Genomic DNA, 19,138 nt, shown 5'->3' with positions numbered 1-19,138 from the left:
GATGTCGTCGTCGCGTTCAGGTGAAGAGTGGACGCTTGACTCTGTAGCCACGTGGACCAGGAGGTGTCTTCGACGACCAGGATGGAGGCACGAGCTGTCCCACGCAGGCTCTCGCTGTCGGCGGTCTTGGATCCGGAATCGGCGTCAACAGGCCTTGGCAAAGGCAACCCACGCGGTGAGTAGAAAAAGCGTCTGGTGCGGACTAGGAGAGTCCGGGGTGCCCCTCTTTTGGAAGGGAGCAAGGACCAGTCTGGAGCAACCAGACCAGCAGCAAGGATTTCAAGGTTCATCGTCTAGAGGCCACTAGCCAGCCGGCAAATGACCAGACAACGCGTCGAGCAGCAAACAAGCAGAAGGGCCCCGCGCAGAGCTCGTGGATGCTGGAGGGCTGATCTTCGGTGCAGGAGCTGCTCGGGGCTGGGGCTTCTCAGTCCCCAAAGCACTTGGTTGAGTTTACCTCGGGAGTCGTGCTGGAAGCGAAGTGCAGGTTCGTTCAAGATGGCCGGTCCCACGTGTCTCGTCGCACCCACGGATCTCAGCTGTGGTGCAGATGTAGGTTGAGGTCGGACAGGTCTGGGAATCCGGGTCTCGTCGGGCTCTGAAGTCTGGATCCTCAAGGGAAGACAACAAAGTGAAGCCGCTGGACGCTTGATGGTGCCTGCAGTTGCAGGGTGGACACTCCTTGCCCGCAAGGGAGATTCTTCAGTCTTCTGTGGAGCAGAACGTCGAAGTCCAGAGTTTCTTCTTACAAAGTTGTTCAGGATAATCTAATTTGGAATGGGACCAGCTCCTACCTTTATCCTGCTAAAGGGGGCTGCACTACTGACTAGATCCCTCCCCTGGGTGGCACCAGGAAGGGGGTGGTTACACCCCCTATCCTTTGTCCGGATTTCGCGCCAGAGCTGGGGCAGGGATGTCCCAGCAACTGGTTTGAACCGGTGTATGCACAGGGCACCTAGTGTGCCCCAGGCATGTCTCATTCCTTTCAGGTCTATCCTACCCAATACACAGAATCCTGTCTGGGGTGGTGCTAGCACCTCCCAAGGCAGGAAACCCTTTGTCCAAGCCGCCCTCGCTGGAAGGACTCCCAGCAGCAGGAGGTCAGACTTGTGTCTGTGGTGGCAGCATCCATTTTGTGATGCCAAGGCTCGAATTAACTTTAACCGGGTGTAGGAAGGTAGATCCCTGACTATGGTTGCCCCCAACTTTTTGCCTGGTGTTTTGCTGGTTTTCTGACTTAGTTGACCTGGGACCCTGCTATTCAGGGCCCCAGGCCTACTGCTCTCTCTGTAAAATGGATTCCATGTACCTTAGGTACATATCTAAATTGGATACTGAGTCACCTTATCAGTCCCTGTACAGTGTACCTTAGGTACCCAGGGCATAGGTGTACCCAGGGCCTACCAGGGGCTGCAGCATGTATTATGCCACCCCTGGCTGGCCATCCAACTCTGACACAACTGGCTGCTTGACAGCTGGGGCAAGGTGGTGTAATCACCCTTTGCTTTAGATATAGTATACCTATATCTAACCCTAAAAATGGACACACAGATCTCCTATCAGTCACTCCTATGGCAGGCCTTAACAATCCTGAAGGCAGAGTGCTTGGAATCGTGTGAGATGGTGCTCTGGCATGAGCTGAGCCTGTCTGCGGCTTTCGGGATCCATCCCTTAGCCGTTTCCATGATATCGCATACCATATACTCTTAAGTGCATTATAATCCTCGCGGTTATATGCCAACTCTGGTATCGCTTTATCAAAACATGTCGAGTAAGGTGTCATACGAATTGGAATACTAACCCCTCGCCAATTCTGGCGACGGGGTTAGCATTCCACCCTTCTAGAGGGACACGACATGTATGTAACCCCTAACCCCGGTTAAAGTCAAACAGAGCCTCAGCTCCACAAAATGGATGCTGCCACCGAGACACAAGTCTGCCCTCCTGCTGCTGGGAGTCCTCCCAGAGCAGGAGATAAGGACAAAGGGTTTCCTGCCAGGGGCGGTGCCAGCACCGTCCCAGACAGGGTTTTGTGTATTGTAGGTAGGCAGGGCTTTAGAGGAAGGTGACTGCACGTGGCACCCCGGTGCTCACTGTGCATAGGCTGGCTGGAACCAGTTCCAGGGTCACTCCAGACCCTGTGCTGGGGAAAAGCCCGCCAAGGAAGTGGGTGTAACCACCCCCCTCCTAGTCCCACCCCTAGGGCAGGACTTAGTCACGTGCCAGCCCCTTTTTACAGGATAAAGGTAGGAACTGGCCCCCTTCCAAATCAGATCATCTTTGAATCCTGAAACTACTTTCCACGAAAGGAACTCAAGACTTCTTCCTAAGATTTCTCCCTTGTGACTAAGGAGTAGTCACCCTGCATCCGCAGGCACCATCTTAAGAACACTGCGGTCTGCTGCACGTCTCTCCTCCGGATCAAGACTGCCCAGCTCGACGAGAACCGGCTTCCCTGGCACCTCTGACCTCTACCTACATCATCAGTCACGCTGAGATTCGTGGGTGTGACGAGACCTCGAGGGACCGGCCATCTTCAAGACTGCACGACTTCTGCACAGCAAGCCCGCCGAGTAATTTCCTGGTGAGTGCTTTGGGGTCCGAGAAGCCCCGACCCTGAGCAGCTCCAGCACCGAAGTGCAGCCTCCCAGCATCTCCACGATCTGCGTGGGGCCCTTCTGCTTTTTGCTGCTCACCGCGTTGTTTGGCTACTAGCCCGCTGGCTTGTGGCCTTCTGAACGACGCCCGACGACATCACTGCTGCTAGTCTGGTTGCTCCAGACTGGCCCTTGCTCCCTTCCAGAAGAGGAGCACTCCGGACCCTCCTGGTCCACTCAAGACGCCATTTTGAGTCCACCGCGTGGGCTTGAATTAGCCAAGGCTTGTTGCCCAATCCTGGGTAACTTCGACGCCGACAGCTTCATCCATCGTGGGACAGCTCGCCTCTCCATCCTGGTCGCCGACAACGCCTCCTGGTCCGTGAGATCTGCAGAGCCAGCGTCGCCCACTCACCTAGTCGAGGTGACTTCGCCCGGTGCCATCCTGGTGCCCACTTAATCACTGGCTAGTGATTCAAGAACTTGGTCCCCTCTGCTTTCAGGTTTTCTTCTTCCTTGATCCAGGCTTGGATCCATCGAACTTTCCTTCACTGGTCGCCTGCCAGCAACTTCCTTCTTCCAGGCTCCTGGTCCGGCAACGAGATTCCCGACGTCTTTTCAGACCTATGCAGCTGCAGCCCCTGGGCTAGGTAACTTCGGCACTTCGGTGTCCCAGCATAGCCTCACTATCCTAGGGTCAGGATCCACTGTCGTTTTCTTCCTACCAGGTCGGGTTCGCCCGTGAACACTAACTTTGCCTTTACTAGCTCCCATAGACTTTGTCCCGCATCCCGCGTGAGAGTGCACACTCTGCACCCGAGTCCCCTAGGTCTCCTAGAAGTAATCTAACGATTCTATAATCAAGTCCTAGCGATTCCAAAGCCTATTAGTACTGTACTTACCTGCTAGTAATTTCGCATTCCACTTTTAAAGTATATGGTTTTTCGTGCCCCTCGGGCATTTGTGTAGAACGTGCTAACTTAAGTATTTTCGTAAGAGTTTTGTTGTGTGCCTAGCACCCTGTCCTCATAAAGAGTACAGGGTTGTTGTGATTCTAATAAATACACTGTTTATTTTCATAACACTTGTGTGGTGTCCTTTCACTGGGTGTTCAAGGGGTAATGTGATGGTAAAACAGCTGGCTTAACACTCCCTCTAGAGTCTTAGCCTTAGACTGCTCGTATCCATGCTACTAGGATAGCTGGTCTATAAGGTTGACTTACAACCAATCATCAATAAGGGTTGTTTGGACTGATATATAGTGATCACTAGAATAGTGAACACTGCACATCAGGCCAACTTCTCACACCGGGGTTCACAGTTACATACATGTCGTGTCCCTCTAGAAGGGTGGAATGCTACCCCCGTCGCCAGAATTGGCTAGGGGGTAGTATTCCAATTCGTATGACACCTTACTCGACATGTTTTGATAATGTTATACCAGAGTTAGCATTCAACCGCGAGGTCGATAATGCACTTAAGAGTATATGGTATAGCGTTATCATGGAACAGCTATTAGGACTTGGTTCCGCAAGCTGCACACGGGCTCAGCTCATGCCAGAGCACCATCTCACATAATTCCAAGCACTCTGCCTTCAGGATTGTTAAGGCCTGCCATAGGAGTGACTGATCGGAGGATATGTGTCCATTTTAGGGTTAGATATAGGTATACTATATCTACAGCAAAGGGTGATTACACCACCTTGCCCCAGCTGTCGTGCAGCCAGTTGTGTCAGATTTGGGTGGCCAGCCAGGGGTGGCATAATACATGCTGCAGCCCCTGGTAGGCCCTGGGTACACCTATGCCCTGGATACCTAAGGTACACTGTACAGGGACTGATAAGGTGACTCAGTATCCAATTAGATATGTACCTAGGGTACATGGAGTCCATTTTACAGAGAGAGCAGGAAGCCTGGGGTCCTGAATAGCAGGATCCCAGGCCAACTAAGTAAAAAACCAGCAAAACACTAGGCAAAAAGTAGGGGGTAACCATAGTCAGATATCCACCTTCCTACACCTGTGTAGCGCGCAAGGTTTTTCCCTGCATTGTTTTGTATTTTTGATTCAGTTATAAACATGTCTACAGGTCCAAATAGCCAGAATCTTTGGGCACACCACGCTGACCGAAGAAAAGCGGATTGGATAAATTGTGGCATCCTTTTTGGCTAAAAACATTATCTACAAAATACAGAGATCGGAATGAGCCCACCAAGACTATTCCCCTCTACAGAGTTTGCAGGTCTGTCCTCTCTCTATCTGACTTAACTTTGTTCCACTTTCCACTACAGTTTCACCATCTCCTCTGATCCACTCTATTGGCGCAAGTTTATCGGGTCGAGGGGAGTCCATTGGGACCAAGGGCTTTCCCGGAGTTTAAAGATCGGATTGGTTGCGCTATCTCATCTGTTGTCAAGTCGCTTTCCATGAAATTACGGTCTGAGGAGAGTTTGGGGAGCCTAATATCTTGTAGTAATTCATGAGAGTCCTCTTCAGTGTGTGGGGCTACGGCTGTATAAACAGTACAGAAATGGCCGGTGAATCGGTCTACTTTTACCTGTGGATCAATGAGAGGATTGTCTCCATCGACTCTGAGTTCCGGAAGCAGTCTGCTCGCCCACTTTTTTTTTTTTTTTAAATCAAGCCACGCTATGAGTTTCCCTGCTTTATCTCCCAGGTCGTAAATTCTGCCAAGTCTTTCCCTACCCAGAATTTTAGGTCTATCAGTCACTAGTACCTTATAATCGTGTTGTTTCAGGCTTAGTAAATGGAGTTTCTCTGGCGTAACTCCATATTCTAGGTCTCCTTCTAACCAGTAAATATCAGCCTCGATGTCTGAGACTTCTTTTTGTTTATCCTTCTTCCTTTCAGAGATCAAAGACAAGGCCTGACCCCGAATTACAGTCTTAAATGCTTCCCATAATGTCTGGGATGAGGACACGGACACTTCATTGTCTAAGAAGTAGTTATCCATGGCTTTGAGGAGGTCTTTATGGATTTTCGGATCCCGGAGGTACTATGGATTAATTGGGGCGAGTCTTCCCACTGTAATCTGGTTGAGGACTATGTGGATCCATACCGGCGAGTGGGCGGAGATGCCCCTGGGTAAGTGCTTGATTTCGTAGATGTAGGTGACTTGTGAGGCGGGGACTAGGCAGCAATCTAAACAGGAAAGGCTATGGCGTACCCCGGAATGAAAGGTGTGCTGTACCTTATCTGGGTGATATGTTCTCCAACCATCCGCTAACCCCATGACATCGATAAAATCATGCAGCCAGCAGAAAGAAGTCCCCACCTCCCGTCGGGGATATCGGTCCAGTGTGCCCGAGAACGCCGCATTGAAGTCGCCCTCGAGGACTAATAGGCCATCTGGAATGGAGAGTAGAACAGCGCCCAGATCTTTAACGGTGGTACATTGCAAGCCTAGTGAAACGTAAACGGACATGAGTGTTATGGACCGCCCCTCCCATGTGCCCGTCACCCTTATGTATCTGCCCCGATCGTCCGTCCATGTGGAACTTACAGCAAGGGGGGGAATTAATTTTTCATCATGATACCAACACCCCGCGAGCTTGAGGTACATCCTGCACGTGCTACCATTTTATATCCCCATCTGTGCATCGCTTTACATGAATTTCCGAGAAGGTGGGTTTCCTGAAGCCATGACAATATCCGGGGCCTGCAGTTTAATATATTGGAGAACCACACTACGTTTAATTTTGTCACCAAGCCCGTTAACATTCCAACTCAATATTGTAAAATTGTTGTCTCCTTGTGCACTCATTGGTTAATGCGTAAGTCTCAGTGTCCTCTGGAAGAAGATCAAAACCAATTACCGATGTTAAAACCATAATGTCAAACGAACATAAACCCCCACCCAACAACCCCCCACCCTGCTGCCCTGCACTCTGCAGAGTGCCTGTCGCCCTGTGGAAGAACTAAAAGTAGAAAGTGTAGGGACGTGGCATACCGTTTTCCTGCCCCCCCCCTCCCAAATTGTAACCATGAATTCCCCTAAGAAAGTCACGCACCACAGCTCTGGGTGTCAGCTGTGAGAAGTTGGCCTGATATGCAGTGCTCACTATTCTAGTGATCACTATGTATCAGTCCAAACAACCCTTATTGATGATTGGTTGTAAGTCAACCTTATAGACCAGCTATCCTAGTAGCATGGATACGAGCAGTCTAAGGCTAAGACTCTAGAGGGCGTGTTAAGCCAGCTGGTTTACCATCACATTACCCCTTGAACACCAAGTGAAAGGACACCACACAAGTTGTTATCAAAAATAAAGTATATTTATTTATAACAGGACTACCCTGGCTCTTTATGAGACAGGGAGCTAAGCACACAACAAAACTCTTAAAGAAACACTGAAAGTCGCACAATTTACACAGATGCCCGAGGGGCACGAAAAACCATATACTATGAAAATGGAATGCGAAATTACTAGCAGGTAAGTAATACTTTTCTAGACTTTAGAATCGCTAGGCCTACAATACTAAACACTTAGGTTAGGAGCAGGAGGCCTGTGGACGTCGTGTGCAGAGAGGGAACTCTCACGCGTAAGGCGGGAAAAAGTCTATGGATGCTAGCAATTGCAAAGTTACTGTTCTCGGGCGAACCCGACTAGGTGGGTCGAAAACGGGAGTGGATCCGAACACTTAGGGTGTTGGACTATGCTGGAGCACCGGAGTACTCCGTTTACCTAGCCCAGGGGCTGCGGCTGCATAGGGTTGAAGTTGCGTCGGAAACCCTCGTTGAAGGACCAGGAGCCTGAAGAAAGAAGTTGCTGGCAGGCGGCCAGTGAAGAAAGTTCGTGGAGATCCAAGCCTGGATCAGGGAAGAAGAAACCTGTAAGCAGAGGGGACCAAGTTCTGAATCACTAGCCAGTGATTTAGGTGGGCACCAGGATGGCACCGGACGAAGTCACCTCAGCCAGGTGAGTGGGCGCTGCTGGGCTCTGCAGTCTCTCGGACCAGGAGGCGTTGTCGGCGACCAGGATGGAGGTGCGAGCTGTCCCACGAAGGTACTTGCTGTCGACGTCGCTGGACCCAGGATTGGGGCAACAAGTCTTGGCAAATGCAAGGCCCACGCGGTGGACCTAAAATGGCGTCTTGAGTGGACCAGGAGGGTCCAGGGTGCTTCTCTGAAGAAGGGAAGCAAGGGCCAGTCTGGAGCAACCAGACCAGCAGTCTTTGTCGTCGTGGAGCGTCGTAAGAGGGCCACTAGCCAACGGGCAAGTGACCGGGACAACGCGGTGAGCAGCAAAGAGCAGAAGGGCCCCACGCAGATCTCGTGGATGCAGGGGGGCTGAACTTCGGTGCTGGAGCTGCTCAGGGTCGGGGCTTCTCTCACCCCAAAGCACTCGGTCGAGGGTCACTCGGTGGTCGTGCTGGACAAGCGTTGTGCAGTTCCGAAGATGGCCGGTCCCTCGAGGTCTCGTCGCACCCACGGATCACAGCTGGGCTGAGGATGTAGGTTGAGGTCAGAGGTGCCAGGGAAGCCGGTTCTCGTCGTGCTGGAGCAGTCTTGATCCGAAGGAGAGACTGGCAACAAACCGCGATGCTTGGTTGGTGCCTGCTGCTGCAGGGTGACTACTCCTTAGTCACAAGGGAGAAAATCTTGAGAAGAGTCTTGAGTTCTTCCTGTAGAAGGTCGGTTCAGGATTCAAAGATTGATCTACTTTGGAAGGGGGCCTGCTCCTACCTTTATCCTGCAAAAGGGGGCTGGCACGCGACTAAGTCCTGCCCTATGGGTGGGACCAGGAGGGGGGTGGTTACACCCCTCTCCTTTGGCGGGCTTTCCCCAGCTCAGGGTCTGGTGTGCCCCTGGAACTGGTTCAAGCCGGCCTATGCACAGTGAGCACCGGGGTCCCACTTGCAGTCACCTTCCTCTAAAGCCCTGCCTACCTAGAATACACAAAACCCTGTCTGGGACGGTGCTGGCACCGCCCCTGGCAGGAAACCCTTTGTCCTTGCCTCCTGCTCTGGGAGGACTCCCAGCAGCAGGAGGGCAGACTTGTGTCTCGGTGGCAGCATCCATTTTGTGGAGCTAAGGCTCTGTCTGACTTTAACCGGGGTTATAGGTTACATACATGTCGTGTCCCTCTAGAAGGGTGGAATGCTAACCCCGTCGCCAGAATTGGCGAGGGGTTAGTATTCCAATTCGTATGACACCTTACTCGACATGTTTTGATAAAGCGATACCAGAGTTGGCATATAACCGCGAGGATTATAATGCACTTAAGAGTATATGGTATGCGTTATCATGGAAACGGCTAAGGGATAGATCCCGAAAGCCGCAGACAGGCTCAGCTCATGCCAGAGCACCATCTCACACGATTCCAAGCACTCTGCCTTCAGGATTGTCAAGGCCTGCCATAGGAGTGACTGATAGGAGATCTGTGTGCCCATTTAGGTTTAGATATAGGTATACTATATCTATAGCAAAGGGTGATTACACCACCTTGCCCCAGCTGTCGTGCAGCCAGTTGTGTCAGATTTGGATGGCCAGCCAGGGGTGGCATAATACAGGCTGCAGCCCCTGGTAGGCCCTGGGTACACCTATGCCCTGGGTACCTAAGGTACACTGTACAGGGACTGATAAGGTGACTCAGTATCCAATTAGATATGTACCTAAGGTACATGGAATCCATTTTACAGAGAGAGCAGTAGGCCTGGGGCCCTGAATAGCAGGGCCCCAGGTCAACTAAGTCAGAAAACCAGCAAAACACCAGGCAAAAAGTTGGGGGCAACCATAGTCAGGGATCTACCTTCCTACATCAGCCATTAGGGGGAGGTCCCCCTGGAGATCGGCCACGGCTTGGCCCGTTACCTGTCTCAGCATGCCCCAGAAATCAGTCCATTCAGCAAAGTAACAGCGTCCAGTCTAGCCCCGTCAGCCGTGGGGCTGGGTGCTGCATTGTCACCAGCACTGCAGTCACATGGGGTGCGATCAATTAGGTGCTCAATCCAGTCTGCCGCTTCCTCCGGTTGTCCGAAGAACCAGGGTCTTCCCTCTGCCTCCACACGAAGGCGCGCCGGGAACAGCATGGAGTACTTCAAGCCCCTCTCCCTGACTTTCTGTTTCACCATAGTGAACGTCTGTCTCTGCACTCTTTGTGTGAAGTCCAGGAAGGAGATATCGGTGTTGTCGGAGCGGAGAGCGGCACCCATCCTAGCGTTCTGGAGGGTTACATCTCGGTCCCGGAAATTCAGCACTCTCGCTAGTATAGGGCTTGGGGGGCTCGTGGCTTTGGACGACCCCCCCCCCCTTTGCGCCCTTTCGATGACAAAACTTACCGAGGACCTTGGGCTGTAGGTGTTTTAGGATAAGGTCTTCCACGAAGAGATCAGGGGTCTGTCCCTCAGCCTTTTCCGGCACCCCTCAAATACGTATGTTGTTGCGCCCTAGGCGCCCTTCATAATCGTCCTGCTTGAGCTCTGTGAATTTACGGAAAGACTGTATGTCTTGTATCACCCCCTGGAGCTGGATGACGTCTCCCACCAAGCTAGATGCGGTGATTACCAACTGTTTGACTTTTTCGTTAAGTTTGGTGAGGTCCGCTCGGATCAGGTTTACATCAATAGCAATTGTATCCATTTTATGTTCCTAGGAGATCTTGACACTGGATATGGCATACATGACATACTTTAGTGACAGCTCTTGGTCTTCCCCCTCCTTGATCACTGGTGGAACTGCCCCTGGATTGGCGGCTCTGAAGAATGTCTTTGGGGAGGTCATAGCGGTCCAGTTTATTGGATTGCTTGGTTTTGGGCCCTTTCGCACCTGCGGATTTGCTGTTTTCCATTACTGCTCCGTTGTACCTTCAGGACCTCCCAGATTGGTATGCCTCTGCTCCCGGTTCCAGAAGTAATCCTACACGGCGTGGTGTTGTGCTTCAGTCACTAGTTATCAGTCACTAGGCGAGCCCTAAGGCAAGGGATCAAGGAGGGATGATGGCGCCACCACCCGTTGTACAAGCGCTTAACCTCCCTTGTGGCAGACAAACCTGGAGAATGGATCTGGCCGCACCCGACTCGGTGTGGGACAGGTACACTACAACATAGAGCACGGTCTGGGCTTACAGGTGATGGCGAGTCGATGCCCGGCTGCCTGGGAGGCCCCCAGCCCCACACAAAGGGTCCAAAAGGCCGAGCACTATTCGCGGCTTCCACCGCTCACTGCGTTACTGCTGTGTCTCTGGGAAGGGCGGGCCCCACGCTTTCAGTCATTCGCCCACGATGTATTGAAGCAGTATGAAGAGAGAGGGAAACGGGAGGGGGGAGGGAAGGGGTGAGTCCTGTGTCTCCAGTCCCAACACCGGGCCCCCTCCGCCACCTCACTGCCCCCAACCGTGTGCACATCCAGTCGGATTATCGCAGCAGCTGGTCGGTGCTCCCGCTCCTCCCCTCCGACCCGGTAGTTGTTGGCGGGCCCTCTGTGCAGTCACCAATTTCCCGATGGGCTCAGCTACGCTTCGGTGGATCACGGTGGGCATCTGCTCCGGCCGTGCAAGTCCCCAGAGCCTATGCAAACCTCGGTGCGCACGCGTAGCACCGGCCGAACCTTCTTGTCTCCGCAGTGGTTGCAGGCAGAAAATGAGCCCCCGGCTACGGCTCTTCTATAGGCCCTCGACGAGCGGGATCTGTACGATGTTCGGAAAGCGTTTGGACTTTACGACTCGGTTACGAACGGCATTCGGAGGAACCAAGTTGGTCGAGCAGACTCATAGGTCTACGGAAAACGTTTCCGACTGACACATTACGATGTCGGATTCGGACAGCCTTTCTGAATCTGTTGTTCCGAAACGGATCGGTTGTCAGAATCCGGCTTTGGGGGCACATAGCAGGCTCCCCCTTTACCTGGGGCCCTCCGAATGGGTCCTGTAGGGGTACCCATGGATCCCCCTCTTCCCAACCATGCACAGTGTTTCAGGCACCATGGAGTTCCCGACACAGGGTGCATGATTACCCCCACCCCTCACTTTCTTCAATGGGAGCCTGTGTTGTTGGTCGGAACACAAGCTCCCATTGACGTCAATAGGAGTCCGACCGAATGTTGTTCAGAAACATCGTAATTGGTCAGTCGGAATCCCCATATCTGATCTGGTCAGAAACCATTCCGAGACCAAGTCGGTCGGAATGCTTTCCGACCAACATCGTAATGAGGTCCTAACTGTGTTTGATTTGAATCAGGAATATGTGTACACCACGCTTGAGCAGTGGATAAAAGTTTTTATCAATTCATGTTTCCTTTCCTCTAGGCTGTCGCTTAGATTCCGATTATTGTAGGAAAAAATGTATTGAAGTATTTTATTCTGAGAAAGCCACAGCAATATTTTACATGGAACATTGACCTCGGTGTTAGATCTATGCTCGTCCTTATTACGCCATGCTATTTTACCCTTTAAAAATGTAACTGCCAGTTGACATCATTTGCCCAGCAAGACAATATATGCAATTTTTGAAATTGTGGTGTTCAATATCCAAAACCAGTGTAATTTATTTGCCCTTCGCTGCTTCTCTATTGCTGTAAATTATTGAGGCCCTTGTTTCTGAAATATCAGGTCCAAACAACTGATGATGCTTTAGATTTGTTATTCTCTCCACCTAACTAAATGTTGTGCATACAAGTTTTTAAATTTTTCTAATGATTTTTACATTTGTATTTATTATGAAGTTAAAGTTATGTATTAATGTTTTGAATGTTGTTTCTTCTAATGAAATATGTGGAATGCACAATTTTGAAGTTTGTTCAATACTTTTAAATATTGCTGTGATATCTGTAGCGTTCTGTTCTAGTGGACCTCATCCAAGTTCCCAATCTTGAAATAAAAACTTGAACTTATAAAATCACACCAAGCTGTAACACAACTTTTCTCTTGTGCAAAATGTGTTATTAGTGCTTCTTTTTCAATAGCCGTTTCCCATCACCATTCCTTTGGCAGCATATTGATTCTCCCAATTTCTTGATGCGTCCTATGGGTCAAAGCTCATGGATGAAATTATTAGATGAATTGCCATGGATGCTAAAAATGTTGATGTGGAAAGACAAAAGCAACTATTATTGAACTTCATTAGAAAAGAAGGCAAACAAATGTTTGAGCACATAGCTCCTTGTAAAACTCTGTCTGGAAAGCTTCTAGCAATTATAATGACATTGATTGGCTTAAGTTACAATCCAAAGAAGACATAAAATAGTTCCACCCACACGCTAATCAAGTTGTTCATATATATATATATATCACAATTAGGGTACACAGTAAAACAGTCCTCTTTGTTATTTCTTTTTGTGTCTTTATTTTCTTTTTTCTTTCTTTCTGGTGAATGCTTAGCCAACATGTGTTTCGACGCCTGGTGGGCACACTATCCCGCAACTTTTTCAAGGCTCAATCTTATAATTGTAAAGCTTCTCCCTTAGTGTTAATTCAGTCCCAATGATATTCTTATACAATTATTTCCAAGTAAGGTACATCTGTATGTTCTCCACCAATCAATGTGTCATTTACAACAGCCTTCCCAGAGTACGGGTGGTCACGAGGTTTCCAGAGTCACCACCCATGAGACGGTCTAAAAATGAGCGTAGTAAAGCTCCTATGGGCCCATTAGCCGATAAGCATTGGCCCGACCTGCCCCCTAATACGGGGAAGTTTGACAGTCCCGTTTCTCAACTGCGAGTGGAGTGGCGTTTATTGTCGCTCTGTTGTGTTCCGTGTGTGTCAAAAATGACTCAGTCAGTCACATTTTAATGCATTGGCAAAGAGGGCTATGGCCCAGGGCCCCACCTTCCAAGATCCCTTTTGTTATTTGGTAAGGACAGAGCCCTTCATTAATTTATCTGAATACTAAAGCAGTAATAACTACCTCTACCTCTTTAGGCCATAGAATATTGGCAATTATACCATAGCCGCATACAGGGCTGTCCCATGATCAACTTCCATGCCAATGAGTGTGCTGTATGTGGATCTGGGCAGTCCAAAGGTAACACAAGTAAAGGAGGGATGTTAAAGGTTATGGGTGCTGATTTTAATAAGCAATTGCTATCATTTGTCTTTTACTATTGCTTACTTTTAAAGTAGGATCAATGGGCATAATTTAGCTAAAAAGGATCATAAATTCAAAGCTTTTGGGATGAGGGGCCATAAAAATTGGTTTGGCCCAGGCCCAAAATTCTTAAGATGGCCCTGCACGCAACAGAGCCAACAAAAGGGTATACAGATCCTGCAGAATCTAGTTTTAAGCAGCACAGCTATCCGTCAGATTACTCAAAACCAGTGGGCATTCGCTTTTAGAGTGCACAACAATACGTGCACTCTATGAGCCGGGTCTGGTGGCTCAGTGGACTAATGCATCCACTGCAGGGGCCTATGTTCGACCTCATGGTCACAGGTTCAAATCCCGGCAGGTCCACTCAGCCTTTCATCCATTTGAGGTTGATAAAGAGTACTATTGAGTTGGGTAACAATATACATCAGTTATTTCAGCGCCAAGATGCCCTATTGCTGGGGTGAACGTGCACTTTACAAATACACCTGTTATGTTATGTCAGATTTCATAAACTTTACTTGCTCAGGTCTTCAAGTGAAACAGAATGTAATAATAAATATATTAATTAATAATAAATCGAAGAGCTACTTGTAAAGCTGTTTCCAATTTAAAGATCTGGGCCTCTGACAGAAGAGCTAGCCTTCAGATGACAAAAAATGTGTCAGTTCGTCAAATTTTAAATCTTCCTTTCGACTCAGGCTTCAGACTGGTTAGTGGTGGGGGGGGCATAACAGCATAAAGCAAGGTAGGAGGCAGAAGAGACAAACCACAGGGTCTGTCGGAGTTACCCTGAGACCGCTTCGAATGGTCTATTTACATGTCTATGTATACCACAGGGGTGAGGAATTCCTATCTCCAGATGCCCGAGAATTCTAGATTTCTTAGGAGAGCAAGAGGTTTTAATTTGTAGTTTGTCCAAAGGACAAGTAGACAGTTTTATGGTAATCTGATACACAGCTGTTCAACCCTGTCGGTCACAGCCAGTTAATAAGTTGCTCTGAGCAGTTTATTGGCAGTGAAAGGGTGAATGCAAAAGGTGGGGATTGAACTTTAATTTCCCCAGATCAGAACAATAAAATGATAAAGCAGAGCTCAAGGTTGGAGCTAGCTCGATAAGCTTATGTGGCTACCAGGCCCTCCACTGGTCCTTTTATTTTCTTCAAGCATGAGACAAACATCGAGCTTCTGCAGCTCCAGTACACTCGCAGCAATGGCATGTAAGAGGCTGCCTTATCTGCCTCTTGGCCCCTTGCTCTGACTTGAACTGTATGACCCGTGCCTTGCTCTGACTTGAACTGTATGACCCCTGCCTTGTATTAGTAGCACAAGAGGGGTACAAAGTTCCCCGATGGGAAATATAAGACACAAGAGTGCGTGCAGCGTAGAGGAAGGTAAAAGGGAAAAGGGGCATTTCCCTTTTTGGAACTAAAACCCTCACACACCTAGCAAGCTAGATGTCATGCTTCATCATATGGGTTCTGCTCCTCATCAGACTGGCGCTGCAATGTCTGATGGGCACCCGTAAAGGGGCTCTTTAACGGAGATCTTTTGTTCCGGCCATATGGTGCATGCGGGTGAGAGGGCGAGTGAAAGTGTAGTCGTGAAGTAGTGGTGAATTAAAAAAGGTGGGTCAGTCCACAGGGAACTTTATTAGAGTGGCTGACACCCTTGGTTAAAATGGGTGAGAGGGGATATATGTGCTGGAAAAGTTAACAGCAGGACATCTACGACCCTCTGGTCAGGTCAACATGTTTCTTGCCGTCATGGTAATTCTTCAGGACCTAAGTGCTCAGTACTACACAGTGAAAAATGAATATAAATTACAACCTTATTTCAGGAGGTCAATAAGTTGGCAGGCCAGCAGGTACTGCTGTAACAATGCGACCCTAAGTGAATCCCTAAGGCGCCTCGCAGTCTGCTCCCGTGGGACCTGCACCAATGTGTCAGATACCTGATACGCGTGCGGTCTCGACCGTCATAACCTACCCCCACGAGCCTGGTCAGGGCGTCAGAGCGACTGCTTGTATTCTCTGCTCCACTCCGGGGCCTCATAGGGCTCCAATATCCCTGCTCATTTTCAACTCTCTTTGCTTTCCCTTGTCATGCACCCCCTCCTTTGCACTTAGCCTTTCCTGTACACCTTATGTTACACCCGGTGCTTGAACCTGCTAACTCCACCCCACCCCCGCCGCACTCTCTGGCATCCCTGACCCGCTCCCCTTGGCCTCTCATATCTTACGTGATCGAGGGCTTACATTAAAGCTTATTAGTTTTCCCATGGGCTTTCATGCAGGCCTAAGGCCACCCCCAATTCTGTCCTTGCACTAGGCCTCTCATCTCACTTTGTGCTTGCACCAGGGGCATTGTGAACACACCACTGTAGAAACTACAGCAGCTGTGGAGTTTTTTTATGGGCCTCTTCAGTCTGCAGACAAAGGCCCATAATGGACTTGAAAGGGTGGGTGGGTGACTGAGTAAAAGAGTGGATGAATAGATGCATGGATGAATGAGTGAAAGGGTGAATGGATAGATGCAGGTATGAATAAGTGAAAGGGTGGATGTACAGATGCATGGATGAATACGTGCAAGAGTGGAAGATAGATGCATAAATTAATGAGTGAAAGGGTGAATGGATAGATGCATGTATGAATAAGTGAAAGGGTGGATGTATAAATGCATGGATGAATACGTGCAAGAGTGGATGCTAGATGCATAAATTAATGAGTGAAAGGGTGAATGGATAGATGCATGGATGAATGAGTGGAGTGTAAGGGTGGATGTTTAGAGCCATAAATGAATGAATGAGTGAGTGAAAGGGTGGATGGATAGGTGCATGGATGAATGAGTCGATGGATAGGGTGCATGTATGAATAAGTGAAAGGGTGGATGTATAGCTGTATGGATGAATTTCTTGCAAGAGTGGATGATAGATGCATACATTAATGAGTGAAAGGATGAATTGATGGATGGATGAATGAGTGAAAGGCTGGATGGATAGATGGATGAATGAGTGGAGTGAAAGGGTGAATGGATAGATGCATGGATGAATGAGTGGATGGATGTGTGAAAGAATGGTAGGATAAGTGCAAGGGTGAATGAAGGGATGGGTGAGTGGATGGATAGGTTGAATGTGGATTGATGAGTCAAAGGATGGACGGCTTATTGAAAGGGTGGATTAATGGGTGAGAGAGTAGATGAATAGATGGCTGACTGGGTTGGGGATGGATGGGTGGGTGGTTGGGTGAAAGGGTTGATGGATGGATGGGTGGACAGTTGAGTGTAAAGGTGGATAGAGGGATTAGTGAAAGGGTGGATGGATATATGAGCAAAACGGTAGATGGATGGGTGAAAGGGTGGATGGAGGGATGAGTGAAAGGGTGGATGAATAGGAGTGAAAAGGAAGATGTGTGGTGTGAAAGGATGGATAGATGGGCAAAAGGATGGATGAGTGAAAGAAAGGCAGGATGGATCAGTTGGATTGATAGATTTGGAGATGGCAGGATAGGCTTTAGCAGCTACAGTAGAGGTGGAGCTCTTGATGGGCCTCTTCTGTCTGCAGCTCAGCAGACAAAGACTCGTAATTAATTTGAAAGAATGAATGGATGTGTGAGTGAAAGGATGAGTGAGTAGAAGTGTGGATGGATGAATGAGTGAGTGACCGCGATGGTTGAGTGACAGGGATGGTGGATGGACAAAGGATGTTATAATGAAGGAAAGGGTGAATGAGTGGATGGGTTACAGGGTGTAAGGATTAGAGAGCGAAAGGATGGATAAGTGTAAAGGATAAATGGATGGATGAGTGGAAGGATGGATTGTCGAAGGGTGGGTGGATAGATGGAGTGAAAGGGAGGGTGGATAGATGGAGTGAAAGGGAGGGTGGATAGATGGAGTGAATGGAAGGGTGTATAGATGGAGTGAAAGGGAGGGTGTATGGATGAGCGAAAGAATGGATGGTTGAAATGGATAGGTTTGGAGATGGATGGGTAGGTTTGGATATGGATGAGCGGATGGACTGACGGATGAACAGATGGACGAACAGATTGGTGAAAGGCTAATGGATAAAAGAATGAATGGGTGCCAATGTAAAGGTGAAATGCTAGATATCAGTGGGTGAAAGGATGAATGGATAGATGCTTAGATGGAAGAGACAAGAGAGCTATTCTGGAGAGGATTCCAATTACTTTATCTCACTTGCTTGGTGTTATAAGAACTTTGGATCAACAGGGGGGGTATTTAAATTTTCTGGTTACTCACTTGGTCTACACTATGCTCCTTTCTTTACCTTGGGATTATCAGGTAGGCGTGGTGCTGTTTGCCAGCACGTTCTTACTAGACAGCTAGTATTTGGTCTCATAAAGGCCACATTGCCATGGAAATTCCTGGAACTGAACAAAACGACTTTGTTAAAGAGCAGAATGCTGTCCAACACAATGAAGCCAGCTCACAGATAGGAAGAGATAGCATTTTAATAATAAACAAAAGGTCTTGGTTAACTCAAATTTAATTAGGGGCTCAAATGTTAAAGTCTCGAAAGTGCACCCATGATATATGTCCTTGTATTAATGCAGATTTACGTTTTTCATGAATGCACATGAATTTCCTTAAGTAGGCCAGGAAACCGAAGTCCTAAAAAATATTTGTGAATTGCATCTTAGCATGAGCAAATATGAATATGCCCCAGCGGAAATCTGTTGAGTGTTTACAATTTCACTTTTTCTCCAACCACATTTTTCCCAGCCCTGGAAGAAACTTTACTTCTGCCGTTGTCAGGGGTAAGTTTCCGACCTTTCCGGGTATGGGAAAAGATTAGAGAAGAGCTGCTGAAAACCTCCAAAATTCAAATCCTTCTATAGTGTTAGCCTGACATAACCAGAGAGGCTATTATCAGAGCTCTTCTATAAAGAGATTGCAGCCATTATTTGACGGCGCAATACATGGTACCAAAGGGACAAGTGGATTTTGTTACAGGACAAGTAGATTTATGAAGCTACTTGTCCCATGGACAAGTACATATTTCATTAAATTCCACACCCCTGATACCACCTACATCACCATCTGCTTACACACGAGCACACTGAAACACAGACACCTTACACAGAATGCATACAAAAGACGTGGCAACTATGAGATGGGTAGCAACTCCTTCTGCGGCTTTAGAACCCTCTCCCACTACAAACCAGAATTAGGGTGAAGTAAATGTGTTTAAACAAACTGGTAAAAACATTTCTTCTAACTCCAGGTCTCTGGGTACGGTCTGCGCTGCTTAGGTAACGGTGAGCTTTACCACCCACTCATTAAATTCAAGTAAAATTGACACGTCATCCAATACCTATCAATTCGCGTGATGTCTTAAATGTTAGCGTGTAGACTACTGTCCCACAGACCTCCCCACTCACCGGCAGCTCTACCACGGATCTCGCCAACTCCACAAGTAGGGAAGCCTGCACTGGACTTGTCAGCATGTGTACATAGCGCATGCGCAGTAGTCCTCATA

The 19,138-nt window shown here is 48.6% G+C and overlaps 1 protein-coding gene across 3 annotated transcripts in view; it reads right to left on the bottom strand.

Annotated features, from left to right (window-relative positions):
* The window catches only part of TRMT2A (tRNA methyltransferase 2A), a 106,808-nt gene extending 87,675 nt beyond the window's left edge, over positions 1–19,133 (bottom strand). The window contains exon 1 of one of the 3 annotated variants that reach the window (XM_078667920.1): positions 19,041–19,133. The gene's annotated coding sequence lies outside the window, so the exon portion shown is untranslated. Of the gene's footprint in view, positions 1–17,898; positions 18,030–19,040 lie in introns of those variants that run through there. The other 2 variants (XM_078667921.1, XM_078667922.1) reach the window with 2 other exon arrangements.
* Between the last annotated feature and the right edge of the window lie 5 nt (positions 19,134–19,138).

The sequence above is a fragment of the Lissotriton helveticus genome, chromosome 11, assembly GCF_964261635.1.
Source record: "Lissotriton helveticus chromosome 11, aLisHel1.1, whole genome shotgun sequence".
Classification (NCBI taxonomy): domain Eukaryota; kingdom Metazoa; phylum Chordata; class Amphibia; order Caudata; family Salamandridae; genus Lissotriton; species Lissotriton helveticus.
This window is presented reverse-complemented; position numbering and strand designations above follow the sequence as displayed.